This window comes from Phascolarctos cinereus, unplaced genomic scaffold (genome assembly GCF_003287225.1).
Source record: "Phascolarctos cinereus isolate Bilbo 61053 unplaced genomic scaffold, phaCin_HiC Scaffold_4;HRSCAF=312, whole genome shotgun sequence".
NCBI lineage: Eukaryota > Metazoa > Chordata > Mammalia > Diprotodontia > Phascolarctidae > Phascolarctos > Phascolarctos cinereus.
In genome coordinates, this window is record NW_027555847.1 from 286,891,267 (window position 1) to 286,911,663 (window position 20,397).

Here is a 20,397-nt window from a genome sequence, read left to right on the forward strand (position 1 = left end):
TAAAAAATTCTTCTTCATCCTAGAATTCTTTCCATTACATTCCTTTCATCTTAAGATATTAATTGAAACCTAACTTTGCCTTGCTGACACCTTTATTTCTTTGTTCCCTTGTGAAGCTGCTCCTCTCAAAGCTCCTGATTCAGAGGACCAAGAGGCATTGAAATACTCTGTGCTTCCCATTGTCTTTTCTGAGGGTTCTTTTGCAACCATCACTTAGCAACCACTGTGCAATGCTATCAAAATTGTGTTTCTGGAATCTGTGGAGCTTCATGTTATTCTCTTTTTCTAAGAAAATTGAAACCCAGAACATAGGCTCATTTCTTCTCTACCCTAACCCCTGTTCCTTTTGGACTTGGCAACTTCCTAATTTCTTAGTTTCCTCAACTCCTAAGTTTGAATCCTACCTCAGATACTTAATAACCTCATGACACTGGGTCAGTCACTTAATCTGTCTGGGCCTATTTTCATGTCTAAAATGACTGGGTAGGACTTAATAGCATTTAAGGCTCTTTCTAGTTCTAAATTCCTAACTCTCCTTGCATAGAATTGTATAGATTAGACATTCTTCCGCATTCCTTCTCTCCTCAACAGAATTTGCCCTAGATGCCAAAAATTTTAGTGAATATTGTTGTTGAGAATTAGAAATTGGGTGAGCAGATTTTCCAAAAATTAAAAATCCTAAATAATAACCAAGGTAGAATATTAGGGGTTTTTTAGAACTCTCTTTTCAAGAGTAAATTAAATGCCTATTTTCCAGTGATCCTTCCAAATAATTTAACATGTGTAAATACAAACATCTTTATGTAATAATAATTGAAGTAAATCAATAAATGTATGAAAAATCATTTATTAAGTACTTTAAAAAAAAAAAAGGTGTGCAAAGCACTGGTGATGTGAATGAAAACAAACAAACAAACAAACAAGTACCTACTCTTATAGAAGTCACTTTCTAATATGGAGGTAAAACACGTATAAAATTTTGGGCATATGTCAAATAGAAAGGACTTGTGGTATTTAGGGTATATTTGCAAAGCAAATGGTAATACATCTTCTTTAACACCATCTCCACTAATAAAGCCAAATGCATCATTTAAGTAAAAGAGACAGGATTCCTGAGCCTAACTAGTCTATGTTTGACTGCCAATGCATGATCTCAAAAGATAAACATTTAAAATTACTGAAAAGGCAATTCATAATTAAATGGGGGGGGGGTTGAGCATTTTCTTATATTGTTTAAACACCTCAAAATTCACCAACTAACATTTATTTTATTACTGCCTTCTATTCAGTCTTTAAAAAGGAAGAATTGGTATTTAAACAAAACTTCTTGTTGATGTAAATCCTATTTTTGTGCTGCGTCTAATACTGGATTTATCAGATACAATAAGACTAGTCCTGATGTGAAATGTTAGAAAGAGATTTGTAGATTAGAGCAATAAAATTGAAACCCAGAGAATTATCCATAGAATCAAAGTTCTAACCAGGCTTATTTTATATAGCAGAATAGCTCATTTCTATACTACCTTACCTCCTATCTATGAACTTTAAATACTGTAACACCTATGTCTGACCACACATAATGAAAGTCTTGCATACACAGGTTTTCTAGAATTAGTCAAGTTGGCCAATTTTGTAACAAACTTTTGCTTTCTATATTATATATGTAGTATCTGACAGTTAGCAGCTAATCATTTGAAGATATCTTCAAAGTGAGAGACAGTTAATGGAGTAGTTGAAAGATGATAGAAGAAATAGAAGGAGTAGCTCTTCTTTTCACCAAATCAACAAGAAAAACAGTCACAAAATGAATCATAATTAGTAATGGCAGGAAAAAGAAAATTAAAAGAGTCTATTTCCACATGGTACTTATTTGAAAAAATAACTGAAGATCAACTCACCATCCCACTCTTCTTGACATCACCTTTCCAGTGCCTTACTCCAAAAGACGATAGTGTAATTGATAAAGTAGGTCCCACAGTCAACAGTTTTAGATAATAACATTTTTTTTGTAGTTATATTCTTGTCAGTTTCCCCATAGGGATCTAGGACAGGGTTAGGTGGAAGTTCATCATTGTGAATAGCCCTGAGGCTTTAGAGGATGCAAAGAGGGAAGCTATAAAGGAGTTTGGAGCCTAAGGAATAAGATTGTATAGGAGAATAGGACCAGGAGTATGACACTAGTATATCTGTCTATCAGTACACACAAGAAAAAAAGGTAATTCACAGAATAGACAGAAAAAGGTAGAAAAGACTAAATTATAAAAGCTTCTTGAAGTTACCCGCCACCATTATCAAATGTCCTTAGAGAGCTTCCCATGATCCCTTCATGACCAGTCCCTCCAGGTCATCCTAGGAGCTGAAGAAATTTAGTTTCAGAGAGGTAGGTTAAGGGTAGAGCAATGAGCCTGGGAAAGGTGGAAAATAAACTCAATTATACCTCTAAGAGTAACACTGCAGAAGTGTTCTAAATTGTGATCACTGACCTTAAATACAAATGAAGAGAACAATGGAAGAAGGAATGAGAAAACATTTAAGACAAAATTGCCCATTTTTATTTATGCAAAATTAAAGATTTTACACTGAAATTTTATTCAACAAATGAGAAAAATAGTTGAAAAAGTCATTCCATCAAGCATTACTCATAAATTCTAATATCTGAAGTCTAAAGGAATGGGTGTATTTTTGCATGTGTGTATGTGTATATAGAGGTATCCTTTAATAGATATATAATCAAAAATATGGAAAAAAAGTTTTCAAAAATGAATCACAAATTATAAATTTTCATTTTAAAACATACTCCAAGGAGCTAAAATTAAAATAAATCTACACTGAGATGCAAAAACTGAGAAGAACTGATGCTAAAGGAATTGTAGAAATATAAGAACTCTAAAATCCTGTTGATGAAATTGTAGATTGGTCCAACTAATGTTCTAGATGTCAGATTTTAACTACACTCATAGCTTTTAATCTAGTGATATCACTACTGCATATACACTTCAAGAAAGACAAAGATAGAAGTGGAGCTTCAATAGTGAACAAATGATAAACATTAGCACCCTTTGTGATAGCAATGAGCTAGAAAAAAAGTGGATGTCTATTAGTTGACAAATAGCTACAAAAACTATAACATATGACTGTAATGGAATATTATTGTGGCAGATCTCATCTTGGTAAATGAGATTAAGAGAAACATGAGGTTTTGCATTAATGAATACATGAAAAGTGAAGCAAACAGAAAGAGGGCAACTATATACACGGCAACTATACTAATGTAAATAATTACTTTTTTAAAAAAAAAGCAGCCAAACTGAATAACTGAAATAATACTGATGGTCCTGAAGAGCCATGAAGCATGCATATGTCCACATATCAGAAAGGTGGACAACTATGAGAGCACAATGCTATGAGTTCAGTCTGAAGGAAAGGAGAAAATATTCTTTTTCTTCAAGAAAGGATTAATGCAAAGATAAGTGCTATCAATAAAAGTCAGTCTCAAATATTTATTAACCATGTGACTCTGAACAAATGACTTAAACTCTCTATGCCTCATATCCTTTATCTGTCAATTAAAATAGTAATGTTTAAACTAACTAGGATTTAACAATTACATGATTGTTGTGAGGAAAGAACTTTATATATGTTAAGGGACTGTATAAAAGTGACAATATGTTGACCTTTTTCTAAGCAATCTCTTTTCCATGAAAACCTGACACAAAAGCATAGATTATTAGGTTATAACTTTGAAAGCAGGGACCAGGATTATATATCTTTGTATCTCTCTTGGTGCCTAGCACAATGCATAGGACAAATAAGGACATAATACATGTTTGTTGAAAACTGAGTTTGGGAACAATTTGGCCATTGTAATCAATGCTTCAAGACCTAAATTTATACATCTCTTTAAAGTTTGCCAATAATTTTACAACATTATCTCATTGGCTAATGTAGGTTTACTATGTTTGAATGAGTGTGAACTATAGGGAGTTTAAAGATTTTTATGTCTGGGTAAGAATTGTACAGTTAATTTGAGTTCAGGGGATCATAAGGAAATATAGCAGTTTTCCCCAATATTCCACTCCCTATCCCAATTCATTTGAAATCGTTGGTTCCATATAGGTTAACATCCAATTTCTTCACCTGAGCTAGTTATTTCCAGTACTGACTATAAAGTCAGTCTCTGGAGTCTCAAATTACCTTAAAAGAAAAACTAAAAATTCTGAAAAACAACTAATTTTACTTCATCTTAATATTGAAAAGAATCACATGGTGCAGGTAAGAGTGATGCAAAAAAAATCAGAATTGTAAAAATTAGATAAACTGACAGGAAACTCTAAAAGGCTATGGTAATTTAAAACGTGTACAGAATCACTGCAATAAACTTAATTTCATAGAATAGGTATAAAATGGAATATCCTACTGTGGCACTGAGATAACTCTACCTTCTAAAATTCTATGTCAGTAGACCACAAGCTCCACAATGTTTTAACAAGCAGAAAAGGTTTCAATTCCTTCGAAGTACAGCTCAGGCTCCACCTCCTACATATGGCCTTTGCTTATTAACACTCATGAAATTTCTTCCTACACACATTTTATTCATTGATCTATAAACTGTGTGTCCCAAGTAGAATGTGAATTTCTTGAGGGCAGAAACTGTTTCACTTTGTTCTTTCTGTCTTCAATACTTGGTACAACGTTTCATATATCATATGTGTTTCATAAATATTTGTTGAATTCAATTGAATCAATAGCTATCCTCAGATATTTGAAAGGTTGTCACATGGAAGAAGCATTGGACTTGTTCTACTTGGTCCTAAGAGTCAGACATAGGAGCATTGATTGAAATTTAAGAAGAGAAAATTTTAGACTTGGTTGAATATGGGAAAAATTCTAACAATAAGTTTGATCCAAAGCCAGGATATACTGTACAAACCTTCTTCAATGATAGAAAAAAATCTGGCCCAACCAATCTTACCCTTATTTCATCATCACGTTGGTATGCTCTGCTATGTCAACCACCTAAAAGAGTTTATTAGAGTGAAGAAAAGAAGAAAAGTCAAAGGAAGAATTAATTGTTGGAAAAGAAAGAAGGGAAAAAGAATTAGACTATTGTCTAAAATATGCAGCTATCTATGCATAGAACAAAACATTTTTAATTATTTTTAGTTTTCAACTTCACTTCCATAAGCTTTTGAGTTTTAAATTTTCTTTCCTCCTCCCTAACTCCTCCCTAAGACAGTGTGCAATCTGATATAGGCTCTGCATATACATTCATATTAAACATATTTTCACATTAGTCATGTTGTAATGCATAATTAGAACCGATGGGAGGAACCACGAGAAAGAAGAAATAAAACAATCAAACAAAAATGGTCAGATGGTATGCTTCAATCTGCATTCAGACTCCATAGTTCTTTCTCTGGATGTGGACAGCATTTTCCATTATACATCTTTTGGAGTTGTCTTAGATCCTTGCAATGCTGAAAAGAGCCAAGTCTATGAAAGTTAGTCACCCCACAATGTGGCTATTACAGTGTACAATGTTTTCTTCATTCTGCCAACTTCACTCAGCATCAGTTCCATGTAAGTCTTTTCAGATTTTTCTGAAGTCCACCTGTTCATCATTTCTTATAGCACAATAGTATTCCACTACATTCGTATACCACAATTTGTCCAGCCATTCTCCACTTGATGGGCATCCTCTCAATTTTCAATTCTTGGCCACCACAAAAAGAGTGGCTATAAATACATTTGTATGTGTGGGCCCTTTTTCCCATTTTTCTGATTTCTTTGGGATACAGAACTAGAAGTGGTATTGCTGGATCAAAGAGGTATGCACAGTTTTATAGCCCTTTGCACATAGTTCCAAATTGCTTTCTAGAATGGTTGGATCAGTTCACAACTCCATCAACAATGCATTAGTGTTTCAATAAAATAAAACATTTTTGATAAGATATTTTCATTCTAGGGAAAAGAAATGTTATCTTCAAAGTTACAAATCTTCTAAAAGAAATACCACTGTCATCATTATTTCTATACCAGAAGCACATAATTCCAGGAGAAGATAATCTCCTTGAGAATAAAAACTTTTGTTTCTTTATATTCTCAGCCTCTAACCAATGCCTGATATATAGTAAGTTCTTGATGAATTTTTTAATTGTATTGAAAAGTAATAATAGGTAAATAAGTAATGAAAACCATATGCACTGCTATAATATATCATGTATAGCTACACTGTAATATATTGCTAGGTTGCCCTAATTCAGTTTAGAATTAGATGATTACAATTATATTTTATAGTATACTCCTCACCAATGTAATGTTCAAGGATTCATATACTCTTTCTCAGTGGTAATTCACAAAAGGCAACCAGTCTTTCATGACTGAGAAAATAAATTCATACTTGGGAAATTACTCTAAGTTCCTTCTCTCTCTCTCTCTCTCTCTCTCTCTCTCTCTCTCTCTCTCTCTCTCTCTCTCTATCTCTCTCTCTCTTTTTCTGTTTTCAATCTGAGTAATCACAAGCAATTTTTGCACTATTGTGTTCTATTTTAGATGCTGCTACCCTGAAAGTTAGTGCTCACATCCTGAGCCTCGGAGTTAAACGGAAGAAGTATTTCCTGCTCTAATGAGCATGAGGGGTCCACCTTATAAAACTTTACTTTGCCTATTCTTAGGCTTACTTCTCAACATGCCTGTGTAAGTTCAAATTCAATAGTGTAAGTTTTGCAGAATTTATTCACTGCTTTCTTTTCTATCACTTCCACCTGATGTCATGGAAAAAGTGTCAAACTTGGAATCAGAGTACCTCACAGAACCTTACTATGTGACCATGCAACAAATAATTTTGCCTATTTGAATCTCAGGTTTCTTATCTGCAAAGTGAGGATAATAATACTTGAGCTGTCTACATAATAATCATAGCTAACATTTATAGTGCTTTAAGGTTTGCATAGAGTTTTTCATAAGTTATCTCATTTGCTCCTCACAACCACCCTGAGAGGTAGGTGACATTATATCCCCATTTTATAGATGAGAAAACTGGTACAGACAGGTTAAGTGACTTGCCTAAGGACATATAACTAATATCTATCTGAGATAGTTGCTGAAGTCAGAGCTAAATGTTTTTCTGGAGTGGCCACAGTGAAGGGGGATGCTGTGAAGCTAGTGTAGGTTTTGCAATCAAAACTAACCTAGTCAACAGGTTTATATGCCTACCAAAAGGAATGAATGACAGGCTCATAACAATGTGATTGCCACAATCATCAGTGCCTATACTCCCACCAGGATGAACCCTGATAAGGTCAAAGAAAAATTTATGAAAACCTGGAGACCCTTATCATCAGTGTGCCAAAAGAAGACAAGCTTATAATTCTGGGTGAGTTTAATGCTAGAGTAAGCTCTGATTACCAGACATGGCAGGGTGTCTTTGGGAGAAATGGAGTTGGAAACAGCACTGGTCATTTACTTCTGAAGACTTGTGCATCTCATGACCTTCTCATCACCAACATTGTCTTCCATTTACCTAAATGCAATAAAACTTCAGGATGCATCCTCCCAACAAACACTGGCAATGTGAGAGTGACTAAGGCAATGGGTGGCGCAAAATGCTGGACTGATCATAGATTTATCTTCTCCAAGCTAAATATTTGCATTCAACAAAAGTGGTAGCACCAAGACAAAATGACTACAAGAAGAATTAATGTCAACAGATTAGAGTGCTTCTCTGAAGAAGGAACAGTTTGTTGATAACTTGGAAGGAAAGTTCAGCCAACAAACAGTTGGCAAGGGTGGAGCATAAAAGGAGCCCATCTGGGTCAGAAGATTCACAAACATCAAGACTGATGTGATGAAAATCATGGGGAAATTCAGAAGCTGCTGAATGAACATGAAAACTCCACAGGGTTTAACAGCAGAATAGTTCATCCAGCTCTAAGAAGGGAGCATTTAATTTCATCATAAGTAAAATACAAGTGAAGCTCAGAGAGATGTAGGATTCTTGGCTTGAGAAGAAGGCAGCTGAAATTCAGTTTTATGCTGATAACAACAATCCAAAGCACTTTTATGATGTCCTGAAGGATATTTATGGGCCAAAAACCTATGGTGCGTCTAAATACTCAGTGCTGATGAAGCCACATTGATTAGTGATAAGGAAATGATCCTAGAGGAATGAGCTGAACATTTCCATAGTGTTCTCAATGGACCATTATCAATCAATGCTGATGCCATAGACCATATACCTCAGGTTGAAGTCAATCCCTACCTAGCTGAAGTTCTAGCTGAAGAAGAGATTTTAAATGCCATTAGACTCCTTTTGTGTAGCAAAGCACCTGGTGCTGATTCTATTCTACCTAAGATATATAAAGTGGGGGGTTCATTGCTCATACAAAAACTACTGAAATTTTCTGGGTTGTATGGCAAAAGAAGATTATCCTCCAGGAATTCAAAGTTGCCTCCATCGTCCATCTCTATAAAGACAAAGGAAATAAACTATCTTCTCTCAATCGAGGGGTCTCTCTTTTAGCCATTACTGGCAAGATTCTTGCCAGAGTCCTCCTTAATAGTCTGATCCTTCACTTGAAAGATGGTCATCTACCTGAAAGCCAGTGTGGTTTTGGAAAGGGCTAAAGATCAGTCGATATGGTGTTTGCAGCCCAACGACTCTAAGAGAAAGGCCAGGAGCAGAACAGCGGTCTGTACACAATGTTTGTAGATCTGACAAAGTTCTTTGATACTGTCAATTTTGAGGGATTATGGACAATTATGTCAAAATTTGGTTGCCCAGAAAAATTCATCAGTATTTATGTCACTTTCATGATAGCATGCTTGGCCAGGTTTTGGATAATGGACTATGCTCTCATGTTTTCCCAATCACCAATGGAATGAAATAAGGCTGTGTACTTGCTCCCAAACTTTTTAGCATGATGTTTGCAATGATGTTGTCAAATGCCTTCAGTGAGGATGACCACAACATCAAGGCTAGCTACTGCACTGATGGTAAATTCTTCAACTTGAAAAAGCTACAAGCCATGACTACATAGAGGGAGAGTTGGGGCATGATTTTTGTTTGCAGATGATGGTGCACTCAGTGCAGTCTCCAAATCTGAGATGCAACAAAGTATGGAAAAATTCTCTGTTGCTCATGCTAATTTTGGACTAACAACTAATACCAAGAAAACACAGGTGCTCCATCAGCCAGCACAACAGCATCCATATGTGGAACCATTAGTTACAGCAAATGGAAAAGTTTTGAATACTGTGGACAAGTTAATTTACCTTGACAGTATACTTTTCAGGGATGCACACATTGATAATGAGGTTGACGCATGCATTGCCAGAGCTAGCTCAGTGTTTGGGAGGCTCTGAAGGAAAGTGTGGGAGAGAAAAACAATTAGACTGACTACTAAACTGAAGGCATAGAGAGCCGTTGTGTTGACTTCATTGTTGTATGCCTGTGAAATCTGGACAGTATATCAGTGCCATTCCAGGAAACTGAATTGCTTCCATTTGAAGGGATTTATCTTTTGAATTGTCTCAGGAAGATTCTGAAGATCACTTGGCAGGATATGGTTCCAGACGCTGAGGTTCTTTTTAAAACGAAATTGCCAGGCATTCAAATTCCACTGCAAAGAATGAATTTCCAATGGGCTGGCCACATTGTTTGAATGCCAAACAAATGCTTGCTAAAAAGACTATTTTATGGAGGACTCACACAGGGCTACTGCTCACATGGTGGTAAGAATAAGCAATACAAGGACATGCTCAAGGTCTCTCTTAAGAACTTTCAAATTGATTTTGTGTGACAGGGGGAGAGGCTGGCAGAGGACTTCCTAGCATGGTGTACCCTCATCAAAGAAGGTACTGTGTTCTATGAGCAAAGCAGAATTGAAGTAGCTTGAAAGAAATGTGAAATGCACAAATTTAGAAAATCTGTCCCAAATGTTCACATGGATTATTTGTGCCTGACCTGTGGTAAAGTATTCCAAGTTCACATTAGTCTGATCAGCCACAGTTGGACACACTCCAACTTGACTCTAACATAGTGATGTCATTTTGGTCCTCTTTGAGAATGAAGGACAACAATCAAATTCTGAGGCAGGATTAGAACTCATCTCTTTCTGACTCCAAGTAAAACCCTCCATCACCTACAGCACATAGATACCCCTATACACAAGGTAGTTCTGAGGAAAGTGCTTTGAAAGATTTAAAGTACTATAAAAAGGGAAATTTTGCATAGAGGAATGAGATAGTATGGACTGAGCTTAAAGAAAATCACTTTATCAGCTAGGTGAAGGATGGATTGGAATGAGGAAAGACTTGAGAGGAAGGAGGAAAGAATGAGAAAGAGAGTCCAATTAGCAAAAATTGAAATAATCCAGGTGGCCAGTGATGAGGGTCCTGGATTAAGGTAGTGGCTATGTGAGTAGAGAGAAAGGCCTGAATTCTAGAGATATGATGGAAGTAGAAGTGACAATATTTGTCAATAGAATGAATCAGCAATAAAGCATCAGAAAATTCAGTCAATATTCTTCCACCTCTATCATTTGTGATTACTGAATTTTGTATTGGCATAGGGACTATTTAACTAATTGATTTGATTTTCTTAAGAGTCAATTATCCCACAAGGTAACTCTATCTTGATTTTAAATTCCATTACTGAATGACACATTCATAGATCATAAGACTTTGAGCTCCAAGATTCTTATAGTTGTTCTTAGAGTTCAGAGAAGAATGATATCTCAACACAATTCATCACTCCATTACAAAAATTCTAAGTATGCTAATCAGTAGTTACTTAATATAATATACACAGTACTTCCATGTTTTTGAAATTCTGCTCACTAAAGAACAAAATCCTTAAATATATAATTTATAGAAAGCAGCATCGTAGTGTAGGGAAAAAAATGTTGGGTCTGGAGCCAGGGAACTTCAGTTTCAATACAGACTCTGTCCTTTACTACTTGTGGAACTCTGTACTTTCTTTCATTTTTTTTTTTTGGTTTTTTGTTTTGGTTTTGGTATTTTTAACTTTATTAATTTATTTTGACTTATCAATAATCACTTCCATATGCTTTTGAATTTAAAATTTTTCTCCCCCTTCCTCCCCATCACCCTCCCCGAGACAGTGTACAATCTGATATTGGGTTTTTATTTACATTCCTATTAAACGTATTTTCACATTAGTGGTGTTGTAAGTAAAAATTAAAAGCAATGTTAACTTCTAGGGAGCTAAAACAATGGCTTCTGAATCAGAAGAGCTGGAGTTCACATCTCAGGCCAGGAAATTCCTAGCCATGTGGCCTAGGACAAAGTCATTTTACTTTTCCAATCCTCAGTTTCTTCATATGTAAAACAGTGGTGAGGAACTGTTAAAGAAGCAGCCATAGAATACAGAGAATTTGGGTTCAGTCATTCCTCTGGCATATACTAGCTCTGTGGTCCTAGGCAAGTCACAATGTCTCAGGGCATTAGGCCACTCAGTAAGACTATAAATTATAGATGAGTTGTAAATCTATAATTTGCATCAGTAGGAGTTCCCATATTAGAAATTTCTACACAAACATGAGGGCAATCATAGCTATGTCTTCTACCTCACAAAATTGTTGTGGGAATCAAATGGAGCAATACATGTAAATTGCTTTGTAAACCTCAAAGCATTATACACACATATGAATTGTTTTATTTTATATATATATATATATATATATATATATATATATATGGTGTGTGAATATATATATATATAATATATATATATATATAATATATATAATATATATATAATATATATATAATATATATATATATAATATATATATTATATATATAGATAGATAGATATATATGTATATATACACATACATATATATGTTTTTTTTTTTAAAGGCAATTGGGTTTAAGTGACTTGCCCCAGGTCACGCAGCTAGTAAGTGTCAAATGTCTGGTCTGAGGTCAGATTTGAAAGCAGGTCCTCCAGAGTCCAAGACCAGTGCTCTATCCACTGTGCCACCTAGCTGCCCCTAATTTTTTTATTATTGTAGAAAATAATTGCATGCATTTTTATGTCACACATTTCTTAATACGCTCCCAGAAATGTATATTTTTAATTTAGACACTGAATTTTTCTAATTGCATTGTGAGTAGTCAAAATCAATATTAAAAAAAAATTCACCTGTACTATTTTAAGGGCATACTCTAAATTGGTATCAAGATAAAAGCAATATGATCTTTTCTCAAAAACTAAGGAACAATTATGCAAATACTGGCACACAGTGAAGAAATATTCAATCTGTCCTATATCCCCCTAGGACTCAAAAAAAGAGGGGGAAAGTGTTCTCGAAGTTAGTGGGAGTCAGGGGCAGGAACCAGACAGGTTTCTAGAGACTTGTTTTGTGCTTTAAGGATAAGCCAAGAAGGAATTCTCTATTATCAATTCTGAGTCACCCCTCTAGCTAGACAGAGATTGCACAAGATAACATGAGATAAAAGAATGTCGTAAAAGTAAATTTGAGCCTTTGAAGCAGTCTTTGAGACTTTCGTCCTCTTTCCCATCTCCTCGTTGTGAAAAAGGCAGTATAATAAACGCTATGTACATGTTTTCCCATCCCTTTCCCCTCTCTGCTTTATTCTGCAGCAAGCAAATAATGGAAATGAATAGATCTCGTTCTTGCTTTGTCAGAAGCAAATCATCTTGGTTTTTCTCATGCAGTACTCTGAAATCCATCTTGGAATACTATTTACTACCTTATCACCTAGTATCCATAACTGTCCATTAAGTCAAAAGCAGCTGCTGAATTATTATTAAATTACTTCTGCAATTAGTCAGGAGCAATCAGGAACAAATGCCTTTAGTAATGAGATGAGACAAGAATATGTAAGTAGAATGCATTTAGCTCCGTCTTTAAGTACTAGCCTGTGTTCACAAAGGGAATGAAACTGTATGGATACTATCATCAGCATTAAATTGCCTTCACCTTACTGTTACCGAATTCATTTCCCTGGGCCATAGACTATGGCACTATATAGAATTTGACTAGTATAAACAGAATTTTATATTGAGAAAAATATACCTGAGAAGAAAAAAAAAAGAGGACATGGATTATGTAGATCTAACCAAACGAAAGCTTGAAAACCACAACTGTTAAATCAGATATTATCAGATACTTCAAGTGTTTTAAGGAAGAGCATTTGGTAAACATGTTCAGTTGACAGAAGTCACTAAAGAGAATGCCAGTACTACATGCTATCTCTTTGCAAAGTACTTTTTTCAATGTGAACAAGTCCATATAGTATAGGCCTAATGGGCATGGTACTATACCCTCCACTTTTTCCAGAGTCTCTCTTATTATGTTGGACTTGCTTCATACATCCTACCTATACCCAATTTGACAAATCAGATGTTTCCCCAAATGAAAGGTTATTCATCTTCAATTCACTGTCACTGGCCTATAGGAGATTCTGGTGTGGAGTAGCCATATATCTACTACTCAAAACTGTAGTCCCTGAGCCTTCACCAGTGTACATACCACTCAGCCAAGATGAAACAATTTACTATTAAACACAAAACGTTTACTGGCAGAAGACTGATAATAATCATAACCTGTCTGCTGATAAACTTAGATCATACTCTCCCACCAATGCACACACTTGTCCTTCTTGAGAGAGAAACCTAGTAGTGAGGAAAATGAATAGAGAAAACCATATGTTTAAGGCAACTCATAATTCTCAACTAAAGGTATTGATATCCTTAGGCTCTTTAGGGCATAGTCTGTACCACTCTTCTTCTGGACTTCTCTGCCCTTCCGCTGGAAGAAGCAACTTTTCTGCTACTTGTAGGCCACTGAATTAGCGTTAAAGAAATTTTAGCAAACAGCCACCTTAAGCCTGGGGTCTGCAAAGCTGTTTAAGTGTGCTCTCTGGATGGAAGGGCTTTATTCATCTTGATCCATAGATGCCCGTAAAATCACCATGTAGACAAGCCTGAAGTTATAGAGGGCACTAAAGAGCAATGCAGCAATTAGGGTTAGGATTCAGTTGGTTTTTCAAACAATAGAGGATTCCAACTTCTCCAATCAGCTCCCCAAATCAGGATTTTCCTATTTTCAGATCGTTTCCCTACATCCCCTGCAGGATTTTTATTTCTCTAGTCATCTTGTCTTACCTAGATTGTGCTTCTATTGCCTTCTTGATTCTGTCAGCTTCTGTGTTCTTTTCTGATTTCTGATTTATTGGCTTGTGTAAGCAGTTTCTCTCATCAGCCTTTACTTTCTAATTCCCTGGCTTCTCATGTGTTTTCTCAGCAGACTCCCTTGAGTGTAGGGAACCAGTTCTATTTTAGACTAAGTAACTGAACATACACATTTATGTCATATATGATACAAATCATCAATACAAAAATTTCCCACTATATTTCTCCTCAAGTTGCTTTTTCTCTGTGTTCCTCACACAAATTTACCTTTTCTGTCCTTTTCAGTAAATAAAATGTCTTTAAAAAGGGGAATAATAGATACTATTAAATTTTTAGAGTACATTCTGCTGTCTTGAAGGCCTTACAAGCCGTTGGCTCACAGGACATCCGTAAAGATCCATAAGCATTGATTATTTCAGAAACTGCAAAATGGTATATGGCAAATATCATGATTAATTAATGATTTTCTCACAAGGGATAAAATATTCATATTGAAGCAGCCTCAATTCAGTAAACTTTTTAAAAATGTTTTTTACTCATTTTGAACTTAAGTACAAAAAGATTTTAAAATTTCCATTCGTATAGCACAACACAAAGAGAAGATTCAACATGAAACCATGAATCTCCATTTCAAACTGTTTACCACGTTTGAAAAACTATGTACTACATACTATACATTGTTTTCAAAGATGCCCTGCTTTTCTGTGTTTCCTTCTGAGTTTTCTTTTGTTCTCTGCTGTTTTTTTTATTTTTTCTCCCTCCCTCCTCACCCCATAGTAGAGAAGACCACCATTAGAAGCAGATACACACACATATGCACACATACATATATTATATATACACACCTATATATACACATATACATATGCTATGTACATATATATATATATATATTAAACCACATTACACATATTTCTATCTATCAGTTCTTTCTCTGGAGGTAGATAGCATCTTCCTTCATAGGTCCTTTATAGTGGATTTGAGTATTTACAATACTCAAAATAACTTAGTCATTCACAATTATTCTTAGAACAATATTGCTGTTACTGTATATGTCTTTCTCTTGGTGCTGCTCATTTCACTTTTCATTGTTTTCTGTAAGTCTTTGCATGTTTTTTTCTAAAATCAACCAGCTCATTATTTTTTATAGCACAGTAGTATTTCATCAAAATCATGTACCACAATTTGTTTAGCCATTCTCAATTGAAGGGCATCCGCTCAATTTCCAGTTCTTTGCCACCACAAAGAGAGCTGCTATAAATATTTTAGAACCCATACGTTCTTTTCCGCTTTCCAAATAATTTGGGGAAACAGACTAAACGGTGGCATTGCTGGATCAAAGGGCATACACAGTTTTATAACTCTTTGGATATAATTCCAGATTGCTCTCCAAAATGGTTGGACAGTTCATAGTTCCATCAACAGTGTATTAGTCTCTTTCCTCCTCTTCTCCTTCTCACCCTCCTCAGCTCCTCTTAGCTCTTTTCCTTGTCTTTTGCTTTCCCCTTTCCCCCCTTTTCTCTTCTTCATCCTGCCCTTCCCTCTCCATCTTAGTCTTTTCTTTCTTCTCTCTCTTCTTGACCCCACCTTTCCTTTTCTCTCTTCTCTTTCTTTCTCCCCTTTCTTCCTTTCTCTCTTCACCTTGTCCCTTCCCTTCTTCATACTTTTCTCTTTCTCCTTTCTTTCCTCTCATTTCTGTTCGTTGAACCCTCTTTTCTTCTTCCTTTTGTTTCTTCTCCAGAATTCTTTCTTCTTTTCTTCCAGTTGACTCATTCCTCCAAGAATAGGGATCTTGTGTTTTCCTGTCAGTTTGATCCTGGAAAAACTCCTTCCTCTCTCCCTTCTGGCCTCCTACCTTTTCTCCTATCCTCAAAGTGGAAGCTACATATGTGGCAAATTGTGTGCTATATTGTGAGGATCCTGTCTCCCCATCATTATGCCCTTAGGGAAAGGGCTCTGCTGTTCTCCAGCCTATTTTTCCCAAGCTTGAGTATCCTTACAGTCATCCCAACGTGATTTCCCTTGTTCATTATCTACAGTGTTATTGGAGAGCTGGAGTAGAGTTGGTGCATCTCAGAGCATCCTTCAGAACTCACTTAGCACACCATCCCTCTCTTATCCCCCATCCTGGGACAGCCTTCCAGTCACGTAGGTTCCCAGCCTGGGGGTCATCCCCATCTCTTCACTTTCCATCAATCTCCATATCCAATCAATTGCCACAACATTTTGTGCATCCATTCCCTTCTCTCCACTCACATGGTTACCACCTAGTTCTGTCCTTCGTCTGCCCTTTCTTGGACTATTGCTACAACCCAGAGATAGTAAAACTGGCAGCCTGCAAACTCTCTAGTGAGGCCTCAACCTTGAAAAGGAGCTGGGAAATATTTAACAAGATAAATAAGATATATAATAAAACATTTTAAAAAATAGTGTATTAGTGTCCAATTTTTCCAAATCCCCTCCAACATTTGTCATTTTCCCCTTCTATCATTTCAGCCAATCTGATAGGTGTGACATATCGCAAAGTTGTTTTTATTTTCATTTCTCTTATCAATAATGATTTAGAACATTTTTTCATATGACTACATACAGTTTTGATTTCATCATCAAAAAACTGCCTGTTCTTATCCTTTGACCATTTCTCAATTAAGGAATCAGTACCCTTCTTCTGATTTATACATTTAAAAGATGAAAATAATCACCAGCAAAATCAGAGTAGGCTAATGTAAAAGACACCACAAGCCTTACTTGGAATGAGGGCAAAATTAAATCCTCTTCATCACCTGCCTATTTGATCTTGATACAAAAAAGCATATTGGCATTATCCAGGGGTACTGATTTTTTTTTTCACTTCATCCTCTGAAGGGCAATTACTAGAAGCAGGGGAGGAATAGATGGGTGAGGCTATGTAAGTGCTGGACCTGGAAGCAAGAAAACTTAGGTCCAAATGCCATCTCTGATACTTAGCAGCCCATCCATACAACAAAGATAATTATTCTTATAGTACTTAATTCACAGGATTGTGAGACCCAAGTGACATAATGCAGATAAAGTTCTTTGCAAACTGTCTATATAACTGTCAATTATCATTAATGTTCCCCAATGTAGTTCATTAGACCTTTTTCATTGGTTGCCAGTTTCATTACTTTTCCTCTCCTCCTTTCTTCTTAAGACTGCTAGATAAATTGTTCTAAGGAAGGACTCTCTCTTGGTTTTTTCACGTACCCAGTAAAAAATGTCTAGAGTAGTTTTTGATTAAGCTTGGTTTGTACAGAGATGCACTGAAGATAATGGAAGACAGGACAGTATCCTTCCAGACTGTCAAGAGAGAATACAGCCAAGTACAAACCAATATCTTTCTTTCTTTCTTTCTTTCTTTCTTTCTTTCTTTCTCTTTCTTCCTTCCTTCCTTCCTTCCTTCCTTCCTTCCTTGCTTCCTTCCTTCCTTCCTCTTTTTCTTTCTTTCTTTCTTTCTTTCTTTCTTTCTCTCTTTCCTTCTTTCTGTCTCTCTTTCTTTCTTTCTGTCTTTCTTTTCCCTTTTTGTTTTATAATTCTCCAAACACACTTAATCTGTAAACATTTCACCAGCATGTATTTTATCAATGAAAGATACTTGCAAACTGATAGACATCTGAACAACTTCAGTATTTTCTTTTCTTGACAATTTATGTTCTATATCTCTTCATTTTATATTGTTTATTTTGTTTCTCAAAGCAACCATTTAACATGCAGAAATATATGTAGATTTTATCTAGAATCTCACATGTGAATCTTTATTTCACCAGGCACAAATTCAAATGCTTTTAATACTTTTTTACTTATACTTCCTATTTTTGTTGTTGTTCAGTGGTTTCAGTTGCGTCTGATTCTTTGTGACCACATTTGGGGTTTTCTTGACAAAGACATTAGAGTGGTTTGTCATTTCTCTCTCCAGCTCATTTTACAGATGAGGAAACTGAAGCAAACAGGGTTTAAGTGCCCTGGGCTCACACAGCTAGTACATGCCTGAGGTCAGATTTGAACTCATGAAGATGAGTCTTCCTGATTCCAAGTCCAGTGCTCTCTTTGTTGCGCCACTAGTAGCCCCTTATTCTTCCTACAACAACATGATGTGAAAACATACAAGTAGGTGTTTTTACAGTCAATATGGAGGCAAAAATGTTCATGTATTTTAATTGCCATTGAACATCCAAATAGATGCCCCATTCAACATTTAATATGTTGAATGTGTAGTCTCACAAAATATACCTTATTTTATCCACAATGTGGTGTTAAGATCATATTAGTCTCTGATTTTCAGAATTGTTTTACTTTGAGCCACGAAGTGCTCTCATCTTAGTGATGCTAGGCTCAATGGAACAATATTACCTTCCTGCAAAGAGGTATTTGAACTTAAAAAAAAATTTTTTTCGCTGCTCTGAATGTCTTTTACTTTACTTATTTTACCAAGATGGTACAATTGTATGACATTAAAGATGAACTGGAAGTTTGAATATCAAATGATAAACTTCCTAAATGGTGTAGATTGAATGTAATAAATAACTGAAAGATATGAGAGATCTGTATAGAGTGCATAGTTGATTTTACCTTTTTCCTGTTTCTTTATTACAGGAACACAGAAATCAGTTCAGCAACCGAATGTACATATGGATTCTGTCATTCTCTTCCACAGCATATGATGGAATTGAGCTGGTCTTTGAGGGATGTTTTTGATAATATTTTCATCTCAACAGCTTAGCTCAAACTTTCCTTAACAAAGCATTTTGTCATCCACATAGGAATGTTGCTAGCCCAAGCTCTGATTTGTTCCATTTTGAAATAGCTGTCATAGGCATCAGCATTAATAATAATAGAGAATAAACAGAATTTGCATCATCTGACACTGCTTCAGAAGAGATTGTACCTATACAGAAAGAAAAAAAAGTGAAACAAAAGGTAGAAAATGCTTGAGCATGAGAAATGTGGATAGCATTATCTAAAGAACTAGATCCTCTTTCCCTTCATTAAGAAATGTGGTATTTGATCACAAGTCATTTTAAATGGTTCATCTAGCCAACTGCCACTTTTTATCAGTTAATAAACATTAATAAGTGCCAACTATGTACCGGGCACTGTATTAAGTGCTGAGGATAGAAAGAGAGCAAAAGACAATCCCTGCGTCTGAGAACCTTACAGTCTAATGGGGAAGACAACGTATGTGTGTGTGTGTGTGTGTGTGTGTGTGTGTGTGTGTGAGTTTATGTGTGTAGTGATGTTAGGATATCCCAGGGATCACACTGGAAACAGCAATGGCCACTGACTCTTCCCCCCAACATTTGTTCTAGTTCCTCAGGATCTGGTGAATGCTCTTCTTCGAAAGAGCAGAGAAAAAAAGGGAGGAAAAGGGAGTATAGAATGTTTCCAATCACAGAGAGTTCCAAAATAAACAAATCCTGCCTCCAACCAGCCGCAGTCATCCTACCATCTTGTCAGACTCCTATCTAAACTGGGAATCCTACTCCTTGGAGGAGTTCTGCTCTTCTAAGAAGCTTCTTTCTACAGAAAACAGATCCTAGGCATGTGACTGTAGGTTGTTCTCTTCTTGACACAATCCTAAGTGAACTGTAGATTCTAGGGTCTGCATGAGGGAGGGAAGGATATTGTAGATCGTGAGTTAGAGAGAAGGAAGGAATAAAGGGTGATGCCAAGGACCTTAAATACTATCTATCAATTTGTATGTTATATTTTATCTGATGTTATTGCTTTACTTTAGTCATTCAGGATAAATAATAAAAAAGAGGAATTAGTTATTGCTTACCATATAGAAAAATAGTTACCAAATTCATTACTTTGCATTGATGGACATATTAACAAAAATGATTATTTAACTGAGGGTCTCAGCTTTGATTATATTTATCATTCTAGTGCTTCGTAGTACTTCCCACAAACTCATAGCCTGTTTATTAAGGGGCTTTGTTCTGTGAAGTTTGAATTTAATCAAAGGGCCACACTTGAGGATGTAGAGGTCCACATGTGGCCTTGAGGCTACAGGTTCCCCACCCTTGGCCTAGATCTCCTAGAGAACAGGTACCACAGGTTCAAGTTAAGGGTCAGAATCCCCTTAGAAAAAGGTGTAGCGAAAGAAAATAAAAATGAAAAGATGGAGGTGAAGGGAGGAGATTCTAAGCCAATCACTTAACTGAGTGGGGGAAAGAGAAGATAAAATACATAAA

At 35.8% G+C, this 20,397-nt stretch overlaps 1 long non-coding RNA gene across 1 annotated transcript in view; it reads left to right on the plus strand.

Annotated features, from left to right (window-relative positions):
- LOC110222382 (uncharacterized) overlaps window positions 1-19,301 on the plus strand; it is a 35,871-nt gene extending 16,570 nt beyond the window's left edge. Inside the window, exons 2-3 of the long non-coding RNA XR_002328361.2 lie at window positions 6,553-6,696; window positions 18,797-19,301. This is a non-coding gene — a long non-coding RNA (uncharacterized LOC110222382). The remainder of the gene's footprint in view (window positions 1-6,552; window positions 6,697-18,796) is intronic.
- Window positions 19,302-20,397: the final 1,096 nt, after the last annotated feature.